General features: G+C 34.9%; 1 protein-coding gene across 1 annotated transcript in view; it reads right to left on the minus strand.

Moving 5' to 3' along the window:
- The window catches only part of LOC148951356 (uncharacterized), a 117,410-nt gene extending 96,575 nt beyond the window's left edge, over positions 1 to 20,835 (minus strand). Inside the window, exon 1 of the mRNA XM_089091076.1 lies at positions 20,803 to 20,835. The gene's annotated coding sequence lies outside the window, so the exon portion shown is untranslated. The remainder of the gene's footprint in view (positions 1 to 20,802) is intronic.
- Between the last annotated feature and the right edge of the window lie 1,185 nt (positions 20,836 to 22,020).

The following is a 22,020-nucleotide window of genomic DNA, read 5'->3' on the forward strand; positions in this document are numbered from 1 at the left end:
TTTTTCAACACACCACGCTCTCCCAAGGATATTGTTGATGTGCCCTTTCGACAACCTGTATACAGATGGTGTGCTGTGATTCAGTTCACCTTCCACCCTCAATATTCCCTGAAAAGTCCCCCTTCATACCGTTCATTAAGGTTAGGTACAGCTGTAATGGTAGGCCCAGTAATAGCATTAGTAGTAGTATTAATAGTAATAACACTAGTGCAAGTAGCAGCAGTAGTATTAACATATTACCTTTTGGTCAGCTGAAGATTCCTCTCATCAAGTTCTATAAGCTTCACGTTAATACAATTAGCTGTTGCTATCCCATTACCGATATATCCTTTTGATAACCTATATGCTCATATAGTTCCTTAATTTTCATCTTAATACTTTTAGCTTACAAATGGTTGCAATAGAAGAAGCAGTCGAACTAGTAGTAATAGTAGTTGTTGTAGTAGCAGTAGTAGTAAATGTAGTTACAATAGTAATGGCATTAGCAGTAGCGTGCACAGAGCCGGATTCAAAGCTTTGATGCTTAAGAACCTAGCCTTTTTGCCACTCTGTTTTTGCAAGATTTTCGGGGTTATTCCCAAAAATTCGGGACTAATGGAAGCAATTAACAGAACACAACGGATGAGCAAAAAGTGATGAAAGAGAGGGGTAATACATAACCCTCAGCTACCATTCTCGGGAGAAATCTGACAGTTTATAAGCGACCATGGCATTCCTGTTTTGTTTTAAAGTCACTTTTCTGTGAATAGGCAGCGTGGCGGCAGAGTGCACCTGGCAACAATAAATCATATCAGTCCCGTTTTTGTCAGGAAAAACTACTCAAAGTTAATTTATTGCTCCCCAGACATTCTGCGCCCCGAGGTCCGGGCCTATGGACCTAGGGGTAAATCCAGGCCTGAGCGTGCACATATTTCCTTTTGGTGAATTGACTTTTCCTTTATGCACTCTCTGAAAGTTCCCACTTAATACACAAATCTCTTTTTGAGATACACCATTTTGAAAATCTGCAGGCACATAGTGTCTTTTGATTTAGTTCAAGTTCCCCCTCAAATACTCCATACTGTCAAATTTTCAACTTGATATGCGTAGCCTTAATAGTGCTAGTTTAATAGTAGTAGAGGTCGTAATAGGAGCAGTAGTATTAATAATAGTGTCAAATAAGTAGTAGTAGCAACAGTAGTAGCAGCAGTATTAATAGCAGTAGTAGCAGGTAGATACCCCAGAAGTTTCATTTTGATACGCTAAGCTTTTCCAAAAAAAATTTGCTAATACACCTGTATCAGCAATCTGTATATTATTGCAAGTTACCAATTTTTAAAATTTAAGGTTTTTATAGAAGGGATGGTTTTAAAAACTTTGAAGGAGGTTCATTCGATTGAAAATTGAAAGTTCATGTTCAATTTTGGAGAATCAAAGGTAATCAGAGGACAATCAGCCTTTCCCTCTTAACTGGCATTCCCCCCCCCCCCCCAATAAATCCGATCAAACTAAAATAAAAAAAAATTTCAAAATAGTCTAAAGGTCAAATAATCATGCCTTTGGGGTTAACAACCCCACCAGCAGCATCTGGGGTAAGGGATGTAAGTTAAGCTAGTTCCTCATTGCTAACACACGAGGTTTTTTGTAGAATAAATTTGTGTATAAGCTTTGGGGGGAGGGCTCTTTGATTGGAAATCAAAATTTCCTTTGCTCTTTTTCAGAGTTAAAAGTGATTGGAGGGCTTCCACCCTATCCTTTTTTTCCCAAAATATATCCGATCTAAATTTTGAGATGGTCATTTTAGTTAAAACAGTTCAAAGGTTAAATAACTATGACATAGTTAAATAACTATGGTTCACAACCATAGTTATTCACAAGCCTCTGGTGCAAAGGCTGCAAGTTATACAAGATGCCTACTATTGACATATAATTTTCTTTTTTATCAAGAAAAGATAGCATGTTTGATCCTAAAAAAAACATGCAGCATTAAGGTCAAACCTAAGGGTAATGTCAAGAAGAATTCCAAACACAATCAAAAAGCATTTATTCCTTTATTGAAAATGAAAAGGAAATACCAGGAACATTTACAATGGCTGATGGTAACAGCCGTCACATTGTTTGGAAAACATCTAGGAGCATCTTCAACTAAATCAAGAGGTACTATGTGCATCCAGTTTTAAAAGACGTTGTATCTGCTATGTGTCGAGAATAGCTAAGGGTATAAACCTGAGGGTATGAAGTTAAAACTTTTAGGGCAAGTTGAAGGAATGTTGAAAAAAAGGGCTAGAGTGCAACCAGCCCCCCCCCCCCCATTTCCTTTTTAGCTGCAATCTCCTCAATGACATCTGATCAAAATTCGTTATCTAGATTCACAAAGGTCAAAGGTCAAATATACCGGAAAATCCGGGTTTCCTACGAGTTTTTGTTTAGCTGCTATTAGCATTTTTAGTTTGAATAAATTTGCAAAACAGTGTTGTCAATAATAAAACAACGATAAACTTCGGAGCTGAATAATATTAGCGAAAACTATTTCCTACGAATCCGACCCTGTTTTTCATTTGTGAAAATTCAAATTTACAAAATCTGTTGATTGTTATATATATATATATATATATTAGTGAAAATACATTTTGTGAAAAAATATTACCTCAAGTTTAGAAAGTGACTATTCTGATGTGTCAGAAAATATTTTGATGATGACCAAGCGCTAGATGGTATGCAAGATACCATTTCAGGATACTTGTTCCAGCTAGACCCCGACGCCGCGCCGGCGGATCGACCAAACGCCGCCGACGAGAGGCCTGGCGCCACCAAAGTGTCGTAACGCCGCAGCCGACAGAGGCGGCGGCGTTCGGTCGATTTCATATTAATTTTGCGGCAATTTTTTATTGCGTCAACCGCAAAGTTGGAGCTTTTCCTTTTCTTGTGGTTTAGTATTTCGATTTTCCTGATTAGAACTCAAGCAGGGCTTGCACTATCCCCGAATTTTCAGGTATTTCCCCGAAAATCTATGCGTCACCCCGAAAAAAAATTTGGTTCCCCGAATCCCCGAAAACCACGCAGTCACGGTGCCACCCCTAGCGATTTACCACCAGTGACTTTTCCTGCCAAATATTACTTGGCATACCATAATTCTTCTCTACTCTCTTGTTCATTAATTTTGTCTCTTTTGTTACTTTGCATAAAAAGAGACAGATGCAATTGCCAATATTGCAATATACACAGTTCTTCATATGTTGACAAAAAACAGGATCGTCTTTATGAAATGAGTTCAAATCATTGCGAATGCAGTTTCCCAATCACTATTTCTTGCATCGTTTGTAGTCAAGAATTTTATTTTCAAGTTGAATCCCCAAAAAAAACCTACTATTGTGACAAATTTAGCTATAGACCAAGCTATGTACAAGGTTTGGGAATTAAAGATTGAACTGGAAGTTACCTAAAAAATATGATTCAAAAATAAATTGTAAATTATTGCCTATAGGAGGGGGGATAGGGGGCTATTATTTTTAAATGACAATACCTCATTTTTTTTTTTTATTGAAAGCGGGGATGCCAAAAGGTTAATTATTTTTTTCATTTAAAATGGAGACAGAAGAAAATGATATCAAATTCCCTAGGAAACCATTGAAATATTTTGATAGACCCAAGGCCCCCCATTAGGACTTCTTCATTGTCTTGGGTATTTTGCGATTTCTCATAGGCTACTGGCCTAATTTGGCTTTTGTGTGTGCCTTTTAATTGTATTCTTTGGATCTTATTGAATGCCACGGCAAATCTATGACTCAGTTTTCCAATAATTTTAGGTATATCTGAGTAATTTCGACACTTTTGTTGTTGTCTTTGTACCCCCTTACTCATACCCTCAATTTTTTTTAAGGAACACTAAGCTTTTTAACGTTATTTTGCGTGTTTGTTTGAACCATATAGTTACATAGTTAATTATCAAGTAACTTATTTTTCTAATGAAAGCTGAGACAGTATCATATCAATATGGTATACAGAGGGGGGGGGGGGGAGGGAAGTATTAAATTTAAATGATAATATCTCGAAAAAAATTTTATTGAAAGCAGGGATCCCCAATTTTTTTTCTAATTTAAAGCAGAGACGGTATTTTATCACGGGGGTATCCAGAGAGGGGGGGGGGAGTAGTGAGCTATAATATTTAAATTACAATACCTCAATTTTTTTTTAAAGAAGGTGTACCAATAAGTAAATATTTTTGTTATTTAAAGCACAGGTGGTATCCTATCAAGATAGTATCCAGAGGGGGGGGCATAGGGAGCTATTATATTTAAGTGATAGTACCTTAATAGTACCTGTTTTTAATACAAGATATCTTTTTAAGAATCCAAAAGAGCAAAAAAAAAATCAATATCAAAGTCCCCCATTTCAACTGTTTTAAATGTGGTAGGCAAAGGGCATTATAAAAAAATTAAGCTTCTAAGTTAAAAGCTATATTCAAAGTTTTCTGATTAGCCTAATTTAATATTAATATGGTCTGGCCTAAAAAATAAGACACAGGTATAGTCAGAACTCCATTGCAAATCCATATATAGCTAAATATATCAAGACTCTCCCCTCCCTCCCTCCATAATGGTGAAAAATATACCCTTAATTATAAATCAACACCATATTTTCGGTACATAGCCTAGACTGCAGTTTTCAACTAAATTTAGCATTTCAGCACAATTCAAAATAATGAGTATTTTTCATGCTCTTTTATAATTAAATAACCACTTTATAGGGACAATTAATTTTGAGCCCTGAAGGGGTTAGAAGGCTCAGAACAGCCCATAGAAACCTAGTAACCCTATACTCAAAAATTTGCTTCTTTAAATAACTGGCTAAGGAGAAAAATAGGTCATATGTAGCTGACTAATGATTGAAGCTGACTTAGGCTATATATTTCCATATTAGGGGAGGGGAGTAAAGTATAGGCTCGTGGTATCAACTTCAAAGTCTAATAACCATAATAATTTATTTATTATGAAGTAACTAAATAAGAGTCTTTTATTCAGGCTGATCACTAAACAAAATATAACCCAGTTGTGCTGATGATTTGTATCTAGTAATTATGTCAGTGATTCCAATCCTCAAAATGTAATGGCGCAAAAATAACCAGTTAGCCATGATAAAATAAAAAGTAGCAAAATAGAAATAAGAAGGTATTTTTCAAAGTCTAACTGAGGCAACTGCTCCCCCCTTACATAATTGGCACCCCAAAATTATGTGGCCTAATGCTGAATTAGAATAAACAGTGTAAAATGGCAAGTACAAACAATACAATAATATATTGTATATGATTCATAATACAGTAATATATATTACATAATAATGACAGATAATGATCTAATAGTATTGCTTTATATAATCAACATTTGTCATTCCGAGAAGCCATTACTCTCTAATTTTGTTCTTAATATAATTCCTGTTTTGTTTCATTAATTTTTTTTGGTACTGTTCTAATATATGGGCAACATGCAAGAATGCAACTTGAGAAAAGCCAAGAACAGATAACACTACCCAGTAATTTCCTATCTTATGCTCTATAAACAAGGGGTTTCTCACTCCAGGAACTATATTCAAGCTTTAGTTTTTTGGGGTTTAGGAGGAAAAAAGGTACATAGGTTAGTTTAGGTTATGTATTTATTATATGCTATGCTTTACCCCCACCCTCCTAATGTGCAAATATACAGCCAAAATTTGTTTCTAAACTTATATTTTTATCCTATTTTGTTTTATTTAACTAGCATTAACCAACAACAGTACCTTTTTTTCCTGCATTGCTTTAGTATAACAGTGTGACATCCTTTTCACTAATAAATACCCATAATTTTTTGAAGGCCTATAGGATATATGTTCTGAAAATTCAATCAATTATTATTATTGCTGCTGGTTTGCCTGTGAGTCCAGGCAATTTGATATTCATATGTTAGTCCTAAAACTCAGCTGCCCTTGCCTGAGACTATAGACAGGCAAACCTTCTGTCACCTGTTCACTTGAAATCCAGGCAGCTTGTTGGGTCAACTAATTTTGAATGAATTTTGTTTTAATGTAACTGTCTGAGCTTATAAACTGGGTTGCCCGTCTAAGACTTTAGTCGGGTGCATCTTTTGCCAGTTGTCTGCACACAAGGCCAGGCAACTTTTCAGTCAATCAGTTTCCAATTAATTCTGTTTTAGTGAAACTGTCTTGGCTTATAGATTGGGTTTTCTGACTGTGGACTGCAAGTCCAGGTGGCTTAGTGGTCAAATTAATCCTAAAACTTGGTCAGAATTCTTTAGACTCTAGGGGGACATACCTACTTGGAAACTCTACTTGAATTACAATATAGATGACCAAGATTTTTGGGCTGACTCACAACAGACAATGTCTAAGGAACTTGCTGATGAAGAAGCATCCTAAGCCTAATTTTCCTGGCCACATAAATTCTCAGGTAGGTTGACTAAGTTTTAGGATTGATATGTGACCACCAAGTTGCCTGAACTGCAATTAGAACTATGAAAGGCCATCTGCATGACTTTGTTGTTTTCTCTATGCATCAGTGGGATAATGTTATTTATTTTTTATGACATTTTAGTGGATCATCTATTAAATAAGAATACCAAAAAGCATTCTGTATAACTTTATTCATGTTTCCCTACAATCATGTCATATTTGAAAAATCATAGAGAAGACTTTATATCATTCTCCATGTTTAAAGGAAACACAATATTGCCTAATGTTTTGATTTTATAGTGCTTTGTATATAAGAGTAAATGACAATATTTGTTGTTTAGAGTATAAAGAACCAATGACTTTAATAGGCCTAGTCAAACAGTGCTCACCCGAGTAATTTGTATTTCTAATATAAATAAAGCATAAAAGGTATATGCTACTATTATATAGTAACTATGAGGTAGATTTATATCAAATATTCAAGCAAATCACACAGCCTACTAGGTGTCTTACCTTAGCCTACATAAGGTAGGCTATCAGTGGAGGTTATTAGGTCTGCAAAACCACCAATAGGGTAGCCTATATATTGATACTTTCTTTTAGAATCATTAATGTTTACCTTTACACTGCTTCATGGTTAAAAGATCCTGGAATACCAAAAATCCTAGTAACATCAAGATAGGTCTAGTCTAGCCAAGCTCTTTTCAAGAAGCATTCCTTAAAAGTATTTTTCAAAGAAAAGAGCTTTGCTGAACTAGGTTCCGATTTCTGTTTTACCAGAACATACAAGAAAACAACACTTTCTAAGGCTATATGCTGATTTATTTATTTTTGAAATTGGCCACTAACTTTCGTATTGGAACACATTATAGGCCTGTTTTTTCACTCGTCAATGTGCTAAGATTTTACATCTTTTTTCAGAAAACGCTTAACAGTGAAATCTTTGAACAAAGATCTTACATCTTTGGTCGTTTTTGTGCAAACTTCTTTCATCATTCTCCTCTGATGAGTGGTCTGAGAACAATGATGAGTAGATCATCAAAGTTCTCTCATCATTGTTCTATATGGCAAAACAGTGGCGGTCTTCACACTTTTTGCTAACATCAGTGAGCTGTAAGATCGTAGAAGATCTTAGATGTAAGATCTTAGTGCTAAAAAACGAGCCTTATGTAAACAGGCGATCTTTCTCCTTAAAAAATGAATTATCGGTTTTTCACACTAATTTAAGACGTAAGTTTGCACTTGACCAATTTAATGAATTAGTTTTCATTTTGGGTGTCCTTGGTACTTTAACAGTTTGTGAAATCAGATCTTCTTTTTCTTTTGCAAAAATAAAACAAAACTTTTTCATGAAAACTTTTGACAGGTGCTTATATCATGAATTTAAGAAACAAACAATTTCAACAAGATTGAACATCTAAAAATTCTAACTTGTGTTTTACCCAATGATATTGCCCAATATGTTTAGAGAATTGAAAATCTGAGTTCAGTGGTTCAGTTGTACAATGATTCAGTTACACAAGGGTTTAGTTGCACGGTGGTTCAGTTGCACAATGGTTCAGTTACATGGTGGTTCAGTTGAACAGTGGTTCAATTGCATGGTGGTTCAGTTGCACAGTGGTTCAGTTGCACGGTTGTTCAGTTATATGGTGGTTCAGTTACACGGGGGTTTAGTTACACAAGGGTTTAGTTAAATGGGGTTCAGTTGCCTGGTGGTTCAGTTACACAAGGGTTCAGTTGCACTGTGGTTCAGTTGCTTGCGGTTCAGTTACATGCACACCTCCTAAAACTACTATTTTGATCTTTGTATGCAAGATGATGTTAACATTTGGTACTCCAGGTAATAGAAAAATGCAGTTTTTCATTAAGTACATCAATTGCCTTTAAATGAGCCATAAAACAGCTCTCTATGATACTCCAGTGCCCCACTAACTGTGGAGGACGAAAAAAAAAAAAAAAAGATGCTTTCAATGCAGAATATTGTAGTTTCAGCCACTTTTCTTGTTTTTCCAACTAACAGACTTTCCTGTTAAGGCCAAGGGACAGTAAGTTTCCTATATAAGGGGTATTAGATAAGGCTCTATAATTCTAATAGTGTACTTCTTGTTTTAATCTGACTTCTGTTTAATTTTTGGGAGTTATGGGTTATTGTATTTCTTAGTATGGGATGTGCTCATCTCTTACTAGGTTTCTAGCCACCACTGCGACCTGGATTTACATCATAAAATTTAGTTACTATGCATCATGGTTTGCTCTTTACTAGGTTTCAGCTATATCTAATGAAACAATGGGCTATGTAAATTTTAGTTACTATATTACCTGGTTTGTTCTTTGCTAGGTGGAAGCTATCTCTACAGCCATGATAATAATGAAACTTACTTAAACCCTATTTATTATGAACTATACTAATCCCTCATGTAAAAATATACTGATGTAATTATACCTAACATCATAGTATTGCATTTACTTTTGCGCCATATAACGGTTACAACCTATGATTATGACATCATTCATCAATCTTTTACATGAAAATACAGTTTTTTGTAAAAAATTTATTCTATTTTGAAAATTATTTTTGTTAATTACAAAATGTTTTTAAATACATCTAACTATGTAATACAGCTAACTATGTCCAATATATGTCATGGTTTGTTCTTTACTAGGTTTCAGCTATCTCCACAGCCATGATACCAATGCACTTAAATAATCTCCATTTATAATTAACTATACCAACCATTTATATAACTGCTGCAAGCCTGATTCATCAATCTCTGAAGTTCTTCTTTATATTAAACATTTCAGTTAGAATAGGCTAAAGTTAGTTCTTTATTATAGCTTTATGTAAATTACAAAACGCATTTTTCAACTATGGCTGCAGTATACCTTTTACTAGGTTGCAGATACAGCTGTAACCTTGATGAGTTTGTTCTTTATAATGATTTACCCCTGACAAATAACTTCTCAAAAGATGCTTGTATTACCTTAACTTTTATTTATTATGTGCCATGGTTTTTTCTTTGCCAGATTTCAGCTATATCCAATGAAACTTACATAGTCACGATTTATAATGAACTTTATCAATCCTTTATAATAGGAATATAATTTAACACCCATTTATATAATAGTTATTATATTTTTAATATAGTTAAGAGCATAATATTGCACTCATTTTTTATGCCATATATGGTTACAGCTAGACCCCGGCGCCGCGCCGATGAGGGAAGACCGGCGGCGGCGGGGCCAAAAACAGCGCGCCGCGCCACACTGCCGGTAAATTGTCGGCGGCGCGCCGCCGGTAAGATGTTGGCGGCGCGCCACCAGTAAGATGTTGGCGGCGCGCCACCTGCGTGATCAATGTTGACCGCAAACATTAATGTTTTCATCAGTATTTCTCAAATCACAGCTTAAACTTACAACAGATTCGAGCCTATTCATGACTTCTAAAATTCACAAGTCGCTGGCTGGAAACTGGTCTCCTTCGTTATTCATCAAGAGAAGTAGAAATCAGGTAGAAACGAAATGGCTGTGGCGTTCCAGAACCCTTGCATAATACGAGTAATTGAAGTATCTATTAGCTATGTATTCTTAACATAAATAATTATCAAAATTAGTAGTTTTTTTCATTAAGCAATACTGTATACAAAACTTCAAATACCGTGTCACAAAATTCGTCAGTTATATGGGTAAAAACTTTGAATATAACTTTGAACTTAGAAGCTTAATTTTTTCATAATGCCCTTTGTCTATATCTGTTTTGTCACCTTTAAAACAGTGGAAATGACCAACTTTGATATTGAATGTTTTTTTTGCTCTTTTGGACTCCTAAAAAGCCTTCTTGTATTAAAAACTGGTTTTTAATAACAATTTAAAAAAAAATACATTTTAAAGTTTTTTTTTTGCTTCTTTATAGAATATGTCATGTAGGCTAAGGCTGAACTGCTGCTTTTTTATTGCTTTTGGCTGATCTTTTGGATATTATTCATTTTTTCTTTTGGGGATTCATTCCAAATTATATGGCTTCCTCCTTTATTGGATAAAATAAATAAATTATAAACTAATAAATACCTAATATCAGTCAAATTACAAACTGCATCTTAAACGAGTAAATTTATCAAATTGAAAAATACATGTTGAACACTTCACATGAGAACACTTCAATTACAATGAAACAAAAAACAGTTGATGGTTTATTTCATATGAAGAAAAATGAAATGCCAGCTATTTTCTTAGGTAGAAAATGTAAAGCTCATCCATTTTAAATGTAATTAAATGAAATAATATGCAGACTGAAGTAGCTCCAGGAAGATGTTGAGATTTTCTTCCTAGTTTTTCACTTTTAATCCAAGCAAAATATTAGGACATTTAGTATCAGTTATTGAGTTTAAGCTTTGATTTCCAAATGCTGACAAAAATTACCAAATTTAAGTAAGTCGCAACAATAAGTCACTTGTGGTCAAAATACTCAAAGACTCCTCTTTGATACCCACCCAGGCTCAAAGCTTCTGCTATGGTCATTTCCATGGAAATTTCCAGTTTCTTTTTAAAATAGCTTTCAAGCGTAGTTAGGGGTATTTAGCCTTTTTTGCTTTCTTCAAAGCCTTAAAAAAAGTGTTATAATATTCCAAATGTTACATTTGTGCATATTTTTGGTAATCATTTGTGTGGTGATCGAATTTTTTAAACCACTGTAGATACGTAAGAACGTTGCAGCATCTAGTACCCTGAGGTCATAAGACTGTCAGACTCCTCCATGAACCTTCCAAGTTGAAAGCTTTTAATATGACCTGGCTTGTTAATGTAACTTGGGCACTGGACCAAGGGCGCCATTGTCACTCGAGCGTAGCATTAGGTGGGGAAGTCGATATCACTTTCGTCACGCCAATTTGTTTTAGTGTGAATCTGCCAGGTACTTATGTATGAATGTTTTCAAAGTAAACCCGTTTCATCAATAAGAAAAAAAACGGGTTGGACGCATGTGTCCCTTTCCCTTTGGACAACAAAACCATGCGAGTGCTGTATCAAGCATAACTCACGAAAATCTTGCTAATTTTTGTCAACTTTTCAACTTTTTGGCATCCTTGCTTTCAATAAAAAAAAAAGGTACTATCACTTAAATATATTAACTTGCTATGCCCCCCCCCTGGATACCATCTTGATAGGAAACCGTCTCTGCTTTAAATAAAACAAAATAATTAACTTATTGGCACCCCTGCTTTAAAAAATAGAGGTATTATCATTTAAATATGATAGCTCACTACCCCCCCCCCCCCTCTGGATACCACCTTGATAGGATACTGTCTTTGCTCTATATTAAAAAAGAATTAACTTTTTGGGATCCCTGCTTTCAATAAAAAAAATTCGAGACATTATCATTTAAATGTAATACCTCTCTACCCCCCCCCCTCTGGATACCACCTTGATAGGATACCGTCTCAGCTTTCATTAGAAAAATAATTTACTTAATAATTAACTCGATTACTATATGGTTTTAAAAAACACGCAAAATAACGTTAAACAGCTTAGTGTTCCTTGAAAAAAATGAGGGTATGAGTAAAGGGGTACAAAGACAGCAACAAAAATGTCGAAATCATTCAGATATACCTCAAATTATTGGAAAACTGAGTCATAGATTTGCCATGGAATTCAATAAGATCCAAAGGACCCAATTAAAAGGGAGCACACAGAAAAGCCAAATTAGGCCAGTAGCCTATGAAAAATCGCAAAATACCCAAGACAATGAACAAGTCCTAATGGGGGGGCCTTGGTCTATCAAAATATTTCAATGGTTTCCCAGGGAATTTGATATCATTTTCTTCTGTCTCCACTTTAAATGAAAAAAATAATTATCTTTTTGGCATCACTGCTTTCAATAAAAAAAAGATGTGTTATCATTTAAAAAGGATAGCCCCCTATCCCCCCCCCCTTTAGGCAGTAATTTACATTTTATTTATGAATCATATTTTTGGGGTAACTTCCAGTTCAATCTTTAATTCCCCAACCTTGTACATAGCTTAGTCTATAGCTAAATTTTTTCTCAATAGAAGGTTTTTTTTTCTTTTGAGAGGGGGGGGATAAAAATGTTTCAGAAAGAATATTGTATTTTCTATCCAGCGTTCAACAACTGAGTATTAAACATTAAGAAAATCTTATCTAAAAACAGCAAAAAAAAAAAAATCTGCAAAATCTGAAGAACTGTGTATACTGCAATATTTGCATTTCCATATTGCATCTGTCTGGTAACAGAAGAGACAAAAATTGCAAAGTAACAAAAGAGACGAAAATTAATGAACAAGAGAGTAGTGAAGAATTATGGTATGCAAAGTAATATTTGGCAGGGAAAGTCACTAGTGATATATCGCTAGGTGTGGCACCATGATTGCGTGATTTTTGAGGAACCAAATTTTTTTGGGGTGATGCATAGATTTTTGGGGAAATACTAAAAAATTCGGGGATAGTGCAAGCCCTGCTTGATTTCTAATCAGGGAAATCGAACTACTAAACCACACGAGAAGGAAAAGCTCCGACTTTGCAGTTGACGCAACAAAGAATTGCCGCAAAATTAATTTGAAGTCGACCAAACGCCGTCGCCTTTGCCGGCGGCGGCGCGCCTGCGTCGCGGCGGCGGCGTTACAACACTTCGGCGGCGTTTGACCGGGCCTCTTGTTGGCGGCGTTCGATCAATCCGCCGGCGCGGCGCCGGGGACTTGTTACAGCTATGATTATGATGATATTCACCATTCTTGCACATGAAAATGCAGTTGTTTTGCAAAAAAACCGTTTTATATTAAAAATTGTTTTGTTAATTACAAAAAGTTTTTAAATGCAGCAATTTCCTTTCAAATGGGCCATTAAATGGCTCTCTATGATTTTCTAGTGCCCTGCTAGCTGTGGAGAAAAAAAACAGAAAGAAAAAAACAAATATGCTGTTGATGCAAAATATTGTGGCTACAATCACTTTCGTAGTTTCTTAAGCCAATGGATTTTCCTTGTTTTCAAGCCAAGGGACTGTAAGTTTCTTTTATAGGATGTTTTGAAAAAATGATTTTAATAGTAAGCTTTGTGTTTTGATCTGAAACTATTTCTAAAAATTATTGGTTGTTGTATTTTTTAGTATGGGACAAGATTGTCTCTTACTCAGTTGCTAGCTACTGTTGCAACCTGGATATAGAATAATTGTAGTTAACACATTTTTACTGCAGTTTTACAATGCTTGACCCACAATCCCCCCCCCCCCCATTGTGCAAACATACAGTCCAAGTTATGCATTACCCATGTGTTTTTCTTCTTCTAGAATTTGTCACTGTTGATTCAATTTATGGGTAGCCTATATAGGCTGAAACCAAGCAACACATGACAAAATGCATTGGAAATACATAATTTGGGCTATTCATTTGCACACTAGGGGAGGTTGGCATGGGCGCCGTCAAGGGGGGCAGGGTGGGGGGATGGCTATGCCCCCCCCCCCGGAAATTTGGGACTATAAAGTAATTATAAGAAAATCAAAGGAAAGAGAGCAGAATAGGGAAAAACGATGCAAAAATGTTTGTTGCCCCATTGTTGGCTGCCTGCCAATAGATTTTGACCAAGATCAAGGAAAATATAAGTTCTAATTTGTGACTGAGTAACCTCAAAACAATTTTTCACAAACATTTTTTCTATATTATTTGGTTGGAGCAAAAAAAACAACAACAAAAAGACAAATTCTTCATAGCAATGAATGGTAAGTAAATAATGATCCTTGTAAATAATGTAAATAATGATCCTTGTAAAATAATGTAAGTAAATAATGATCTCAATAATGAAAGTATAAGAGCCTAACTATTGATAACATTCAATCAAAGAATCAGCTTTTTATGGTGATCATAAATATTTATTTGTTTATTAGTAATTAGTGAAGTTATTAGAAAACAAGAAAGTTTGTAAAATTATACAGAACACAAGGAAAACAATACAGGACAATTTTGGTAAGAATATGGTGTCAACTTTTGCTTGCATAGCAATAGCATGGGTGCCCATATGGGGGGGCTTCAGCCCCCCCCCCCTGGGCTGAATGATGCTGGTTTATGTTTTATATTTTTGTTTTGAAATTTCTATTATGCAGCATTGGAAGTGCCAATTAGATCAGCTAAGCCTCCCCCCCCCTAAAAGTCAGCTTATGGGCACCAATGTGCAAGAGTACCCATGGACTGATATATGAAGTAACTATAATCAGAAATGTTTCCCCTGAATGGAATGCTATAAATTTTTGTATTCTCCTCCTGAAACAATTTTTTTCTTCTAGGAGTGACTGTATTTATCTATTTGTCCCTATGAAAAAGATTGATTTTTTACAGTTATGAAGCATAAAGGTGTCAAATATGCTGGCTTTTGGCATTCAAAATCAAATTAAAAATATTGAATTATAAATTTTTATTTGATTTTCTTAAGCTTAATTTTGATGTTTTACTTTGAAGGAACTACTTTGATAATGCGTTACTTTTTATTGAGTCTAAAGGCATTAAATATTTTGGTTTTTGATAACCAAGTTCAAAACTGTTGATATTGTTAAAAAATATATGTCCTAAGCTTCGGCATTGCTCAACAGAACTAAACGCTGGGATTTTGTATCTTATTTTTTGTAAGTAGGCTATTTTTTTCTGTATTTTCTGTAAGGTCTTACTTTTTTCCATTTTTAAACAGTTTTATTTTAATTGAGATACTTCCTCTATGGCCTTTAGAAAATTGTTGTCTCTAAGCTTCATTAAATAAAGAAACTAAAACAAGTCTTTTTCAACTGAAAGTAAAAAACCAACATTAAAACTTAAAATACACAGAAATGATTATGTATATGAGGGCAGTTGCCCTCTCCTCAACACCTTGCTCTTTAAGCTACAGTTTTTTGGCGCTTTAAAAAAAGTTACTTATTGTTCTAATTAAGAACAATAAGAACCTTGTGTTTTAGGAATCATTTTTAAATAATTGGGACAAAATTTAAACTTTAAAGCAAAGAGCAAAATGTTGAAGAGGGGGCAACCCCCTTATATGCGTGATAATTTCTGTTTGTTTTAAGTTTTGATGTTGCTCTTTACTTTCAGTTGAAAAAAGTGTTTTTTTTATTTATGATCACTTTTTAAATAATGCCAGGATACCTGGCTCCACCTCCATGGAAAAATCCCCCTCCCCATAGAAATCCTCTGGACAATTCAATCCTGGTGAAAATTTACCTTCAGACCATTACCCTTAACATTTCCACATGTAAAATTGAATTGGTAAAGAGAAAGCAAGACATATAAAGAAATTATGTATATGAATTCTGGCAAATTCACCCATCATAAAATTTCTTCTCAGAATTTCACCCCCTAGAAACTATCCTCTCCAAAGAAAATTCTCCCAGCAGAAAATTTGTCCTCCTCACCCCACCCAAAAAACTTTTATTGTTTGATATTTATTCTATAAATCACAAATATTAAATATAATTTTTTATTTTCAATTACTAGTCAAAACAGACACCACATTTTGATTTATGCTGACAAATTATTGGTGGAAATTTCACAAAGAAGGCAGGATCTACATCATCTTGTAGTGAAATAGGGGTGGACCAAAAACCCATTGCTATTATCCCAGAACACCAAAGAAAAGTGACCTTTCCCAAAAAGAGGTCTTTCACTCTAGGCATAAATATAGACTAATACCTAACAGTCTAAGATTGGGCAAGGGACTGTCAAAGTGCTGGGTGTTATATCCTGAAGCCTTGGCCAGTAGAATTCTAGTTTAGCTACTTTTTGCTATCTTGGAAAGAGGTTAGGCTAGGATAATGAAACTTTCAGGGATGGGCCTACAGACTGAAGTATGTCATGGGAAGGTAATTTGAAGTACCTACCACCACTCCTTCTCTCTATAGAGGGTAATGACCTTTAAAAATCTTTGTGTTATAAAAGTGGAACCTTGCAAAATGGATCTTCTTCTTAAAAGAAGCACAAAAAACTGTTTTCAGCTTCATAACTTTGCTTAATCCTAATTTATTATGTTTCAAAGATATATCAATAAATTTCCTAGATTTAAAGGAAGAGAAACCATTGATATGGCTTAAAATTCTACTCAAACAAAAGGAATTGAATTTTCAGAACTAGGCCTGAAACCAGACAAAAAGGAAGTGATAACTGAAAATTAAGGTAACATGTTGTTTTGTCAAAATTCCAGTAGCTATTTCATTTTCCTAACCTAAACCCTTTCTAAGATTATTTGAAAAAAAACTATGTTTTCTAAAGAGTTAAAGAGGCTGAGTTACAAGGTCAAACCTTAAAACGTACAGGGATTAGAAGGCACAGTTGGGGGGCTGCCGCCCCAAACCCCCCTTTTGCAGCCTTTAAATAAAAAAAAAATTTTTAAACTGAAAGTAAGGAGCGACATTAAATCTTAAAACGAACAGAAATTATTCCATATATGAAAGAGGCTGTGCCCTCCTGAACGCCTCGCTCTTTACGCTAAAGTTTTTAATGTTTAAAAAAAGAGTTGTGAGAAAGCCAAACTTTAGCGTAAAGAGCGAGGCGTTGAGGAGGGCACAGCCTCTTTCATATACGGAATAATTTCTGTTCGTTTTAAGATTTAATGTCGCTCCTTACTTTCAGTTTAAAAAACTTTTTTTTTTATTTAAAGGCTGCGAAGCGGGGGTTTGGGGGGCGGCAGCCCCCCAACTGTGCCTCCTAATCCCTGTACGTTTTAAGCTTTGACCTTGTAACTCAGCCTCTTTAACTCTTTAGAAAACGTAGTTTTTTTCAAGTAATTTCTGCACGTTTTTGTGCAGTTTATTTAAAAAAGAAACTGAGTTTCTTTTTTAAAGTTTAAATTCAGTATATAAAAAATTTGCTCTGACGGTGAATTGAACCCGGGTTTTCCACCTCACAGTCTGAAGTATCAACCGCTGGAAGTATCAACTGTTAGATGATTGTGTATTATTCTTTTCTTTCTCGACAGGGTGTTTTAAGGGTCGACCTTGTAACTCAGCCTCTTTAACTCTTTAGAAAACATAATTTTTTTCAAATAATTTAAAAAAGAAACTGAGTTTTTTTTTAAATTCAAATTCAGTATATAAAAAATTTGATCTAACAGTGAATCGAACTTGGGTTTTCCGCCTGACAGCCAGGAGTCTCACTGCTACACTAAAGAGACATAATTGAAATTGTTTTTTAGTAAGGTGATGAATCTTTTTGACGCAAGCAAAACTTGATATTTGGTTTTTGGAAAACAGGGAAGGAGTGATCAGATTGAGCTGAAATTTCGAGGATAAGCTCCAAGGCCCCAGGAAAGCTTATCCTCTAAATTTCAGCCCGATCAGACAACGTTAAAGGGGGGTTGTGGTGGGAAAAATTAACATGGGCTTATATAGGAAAACGAGGTTTTTCATAAATGTAAATTGGGGGGATAATTTTTTTGGTCTGAAAATATCAAAAAGCCCTAACAGGTCAAATTCTGCTTCGAATGAGTCCTCATTCAACTGGATCTGTTGCCAACTGTGGCCTGTAGGCGTGGCTAAGAAAAAAAAATGATGATGATGAATTTTAAGTGGCTATATTTGGTTTTTTGAAAACAGGGAAGGAGTGATCGGATTGAGCTGAAATTTCAAGGATAAGCTTGGGCTACAAAATGCGATTACTGCCGTCTCTCTGCAACCTCTAGGACCTGAAATCGCTTAACATTGTGGTGGGTCGCCTCTTTATAGAGGCACAAGTGTGCCTCCTTGATAGCAAAAAGTAGCTAAACTAGAATAATACTGAAAGTAGCTAAAGTACAATTTTACCCAAATTTATTAGAACTGTTTTTTGGTACATATTTACCAAATCATATTATTGACCTACAAATAAAGTGAATATACCACTTGATGCCTTTTTGGTATAAATTTAGAATTGTGGCCCCTCATAAGGAGACATGTTAAGAAAACAATTCTTACTTTAAAATATGTATAATGATCCCAGTTAACATATTATCCAAGGGGAGAACCTTCATCAAGTCTATCATCAAGTCTTTCCTCTAAAAATCCTTCTTTTTCCTACTTAAAAGAAAGTTTATAAAAAACCTCCATGCTAAAATGAAATTTGAAATTGCTGCTATAATAGATTGTTTTTACAGGTAGCATTCATTCTGGCCATTATTATTTTTTTTTTTTTTTTTTTTTTTAATGAGCAGTGGTGAAAATACAAAACAAAATACAGAGGTAAGACTTGATGATAAAGGTTCTCCCCTTGGATAATATGTTAACTAGAATCATTATACATATTTTAAAGTAAGAATTGTTTTCTTAACATGTCTCCTGAGGGGCCAAAATTCTAAACTTATACTGCCTTTTTTTATGCTCTTTCCAAATATAATAATCATTTTTCTTGGAAATGAATTTTACCCCCACCCCTATATATACCAATTCAGGGTATATATTTGCACATGAGGGGGGGGGGGGGCAAATTTTATTTCTGATGTAAATGGGAGGTAAGTTTAAACTTTACATCTACTCCACTAATGTGCAAATACATACCCTGAATTGGTATATAGGGGTGGGGAAAAATTCATTTCTGACAAAAATGATCATCATATTTGGAAAGGGCATAAAAAAAGGCATTGAGTGGTATATTCACTTTATTTGTAAGTCAATAATATGATTTGGTAAATATTTACCTTTTTTTTCACTTAAGATCTTGCATTGTTTGTCAGGAAACACTTAAAAGTGAAATCTTTGAACAAAGATCTTGCATATTTGGTTGTTTTAGTGCAAATATGTTTCATCATTCAGCTTTGATCAGCAGTCTGAGAACAATGATGAGTAGATCATCAAAGTTCTCTCATCATTGTTCTATATGGCAGAACAGTGGCGGTCTTCACACTTTTTGCTAACATCAGTGAGCTTTAAGATCTTAGAACAAAGATGAGTTAAAAAACAATAATCTTTGCAGAAAAATGTAAGATCTTAGTGCTAAAAAATAGGTAAAGTTCTACCAAATCGTATTATTGAGTTAGGAATAAAGTGAATACACCATTTGATGCCTTTTTTATGCTGATTACAAATATAATAATCATTTCAATTGTAAATTAATTTCAGCCCCCCCCCCCCCTATATATGCCAATTCAGGGTTAGGTTGTAGAAATATATAACCTGAATTGGCATATATAGGGGGCTGAAATTCATTTCCAATAGAAATGATGGTAAAATTCTACTTTAGCTACTTTTGGCTATCTTGGGAAGGGGTTAGGTTAGGACAATGAGACTTTCAGGGATGAGTCTACAGGCTAAAGTATGTCCCGGGAAGGTATTTTGAAGTAACTATCTCTACTCCTTCTCTCTCTAGAGGGTCATGAAATTTGCCTACATGACAGGTCTATACCCACTGAAATTTTGACAAAACAACATTTTACCTTAATTTTCAGTTATCAGTTTCTTTTTCTCTGGCTTTTGCTCTGAAAATGCAATTTCAGTTATTTGAGCAGAATTTTAAGACATATAAATAGTTTTTTTTTTCCAAAATTTAGGAAATGTATTTGCATATCTTTAAAACCTTATAAATTGAGATTGAGCAAAGTTGTGAAGTTGAAAACAATTTTGTTGTACTTCATTTAAGCAGAAGATCTATTTTGCAAGGTTTCACTTCTATAACTCACATATTTTTAAAGGTCATTAAAGGTCAGGACCCTCGAGAGGGAGAAGGAGTGGAGGTGGGTACTTCAAAATATCTTCCCGGGATATACTTTAGCCTGTAGACCCATCCCTGAACATTTCATTTTCTTAACCTAACCTCTTTCCAAATAGTCAAAAATAGCTAAAGTAGAATTTTACCAAAATGATTACAATATTTGTAATCAGCATAAAAAAAGGTGGTCAATATAAACAAAATCATATTAATGAGTTAGGACTAAAGTGAATACACCATTTGATGCCTTTTTTATGCTGATTACAAATATAATAAGCATTTCTATTGGAAATGAATTTCAGCCCCCCCCCTATATAGGCTATACCTAACCTAACCCTGAATTGGCATATATAGGGAAGGGGGGCTGAAATTCATTTCCAATAGAAATGCTTATTATATTTGTAATCAGCATAAAAAAGGCATCAAATGGTGTATTTATTCACTTTAGTCCAATTCAATAATATGATTTTGTATAGCCTATATTGACCAAAAAGGCATCCTATTAATAGACTTAGGTCCAGACCTTAGGACGGGGGGGGGAAGGAGCTGTTATGCAGTCAAATTTGAAGCAACTCTAAAAACAGGCTTGGGAAAGGCTATATCAAGTAGAAATTTTCTGATATGACAAAACAGGTGCTTTGCTACAATAATTAGAAGAGAGTGTGACTATAATGTTACCAACTTCTCATATTTATAACTGAAAAAAAAACAATAAGTTATATTTCCTTACTTGGATTTTGCAATGGTCTTTCTCGTGTTTAAGATGTTTGAAATTGCAACAGCGTTGTTACGTAAAACGTATTCATCAGATGGATGAGTTTCTTAAGGACATGCAAAACAAATTTTCACAAACTGTGAGGGTCCACAGAGTGAAAGGCCAATTCATAATAAGAAAGACCACATAAATCTTTGGCATCCATTCCCGATTTTCTTCGGTTCAAAATTTAATTACGGAAAGCCAGATTTTCAGAAGAGTGGTGTGGTTGGAAGCCATGATGCTTGTCCTGGATACTTGATGCTTTTGTCTAGTTGCAAACTGATCCTTTCGAAAAGAATCTGTAAGAGTAGCCTCCCAAAAATAGAGAAAGAGCACATGGCATGCCAATTGCCAATTCACTGGTATTTCGGTGATTTTTTTCTTCGACATCCTCACTTGGATGCTGAGCTTCTAGTTAGCTTCTTTAGTCTGAACACTAATATGTATAACAACACAACTCTCATTTCTAAAATTTTCTTTAAGTTCACGGTGTATAATTTAGAGGAAATGACTGTTTTGGGCCAATCACAAGAGCCGCTATATGATAATAGTAACAAAAGGTAAAAAAAGAAGATTTTGGTATACATAACGTCTTACAAAATTATACAAGATGTTGAATGAATCCAACAGCTGACAAAGTATAATGCACAGGGAAAAAGTGCAAAAAATATGTAATATATAAGATAGACCCCGAAGTAGACTCCGAAACTGCACCAAAAAGTCGGTGGCGCGCTACCGAAAAAAAGCGGTGGCGTGCCACCGAGTTTGCATCAGCGCGCTGACGCCGCCGCTGATTCTATCGGCGGCGTTACTACTGCGCCGCCGTTATTTTTCGCTCTTTTTTGCTTATCGATATTGACCTCCGGGCTTCAACCGTCATCCCGCCTAATCTGTTTCTTAAAGATAAATACTGTCATCTTGGGCTCGCCATGTATATCGGTTCGTAGGAAGGAGAAGAAGAAATATTTCTTGAAACAAAAATCCTACAAAATTCTAAGAAAAATCCATTTCCTATTTTCAATAACAGCAGCAACCTTAAAAGAAAATTAAGATATATTTTCTTGTGAATTATTATCGCTTCTAATCAGCAGTTGTACTAAACCAATCCTGTTCCACTCATCCTCAGGGCTATACTTTGGTGTTTCTCCTCCCCATAGTATAGTGCAGACGGGTTTGACATCTTTCTATTTT

The sequence above is a fragment of the Artemia sp. Qi Xiang Cuo genome, chromosome 6 (assembly GCF_049724085.1).
Source record: "Artemia sp. Qi Xiang Cuo chromosome 6, ASM4972408v1, whole genome shotgun sequence".
Taxonomy (NCBI): domain Eukaryota; kingdom Metazoa; phylum Arthropoda; class Branchiopoda; order Anostraca; family Artemiidae; genus Artemia; species Artemia sp. Qi Xiang Cuo.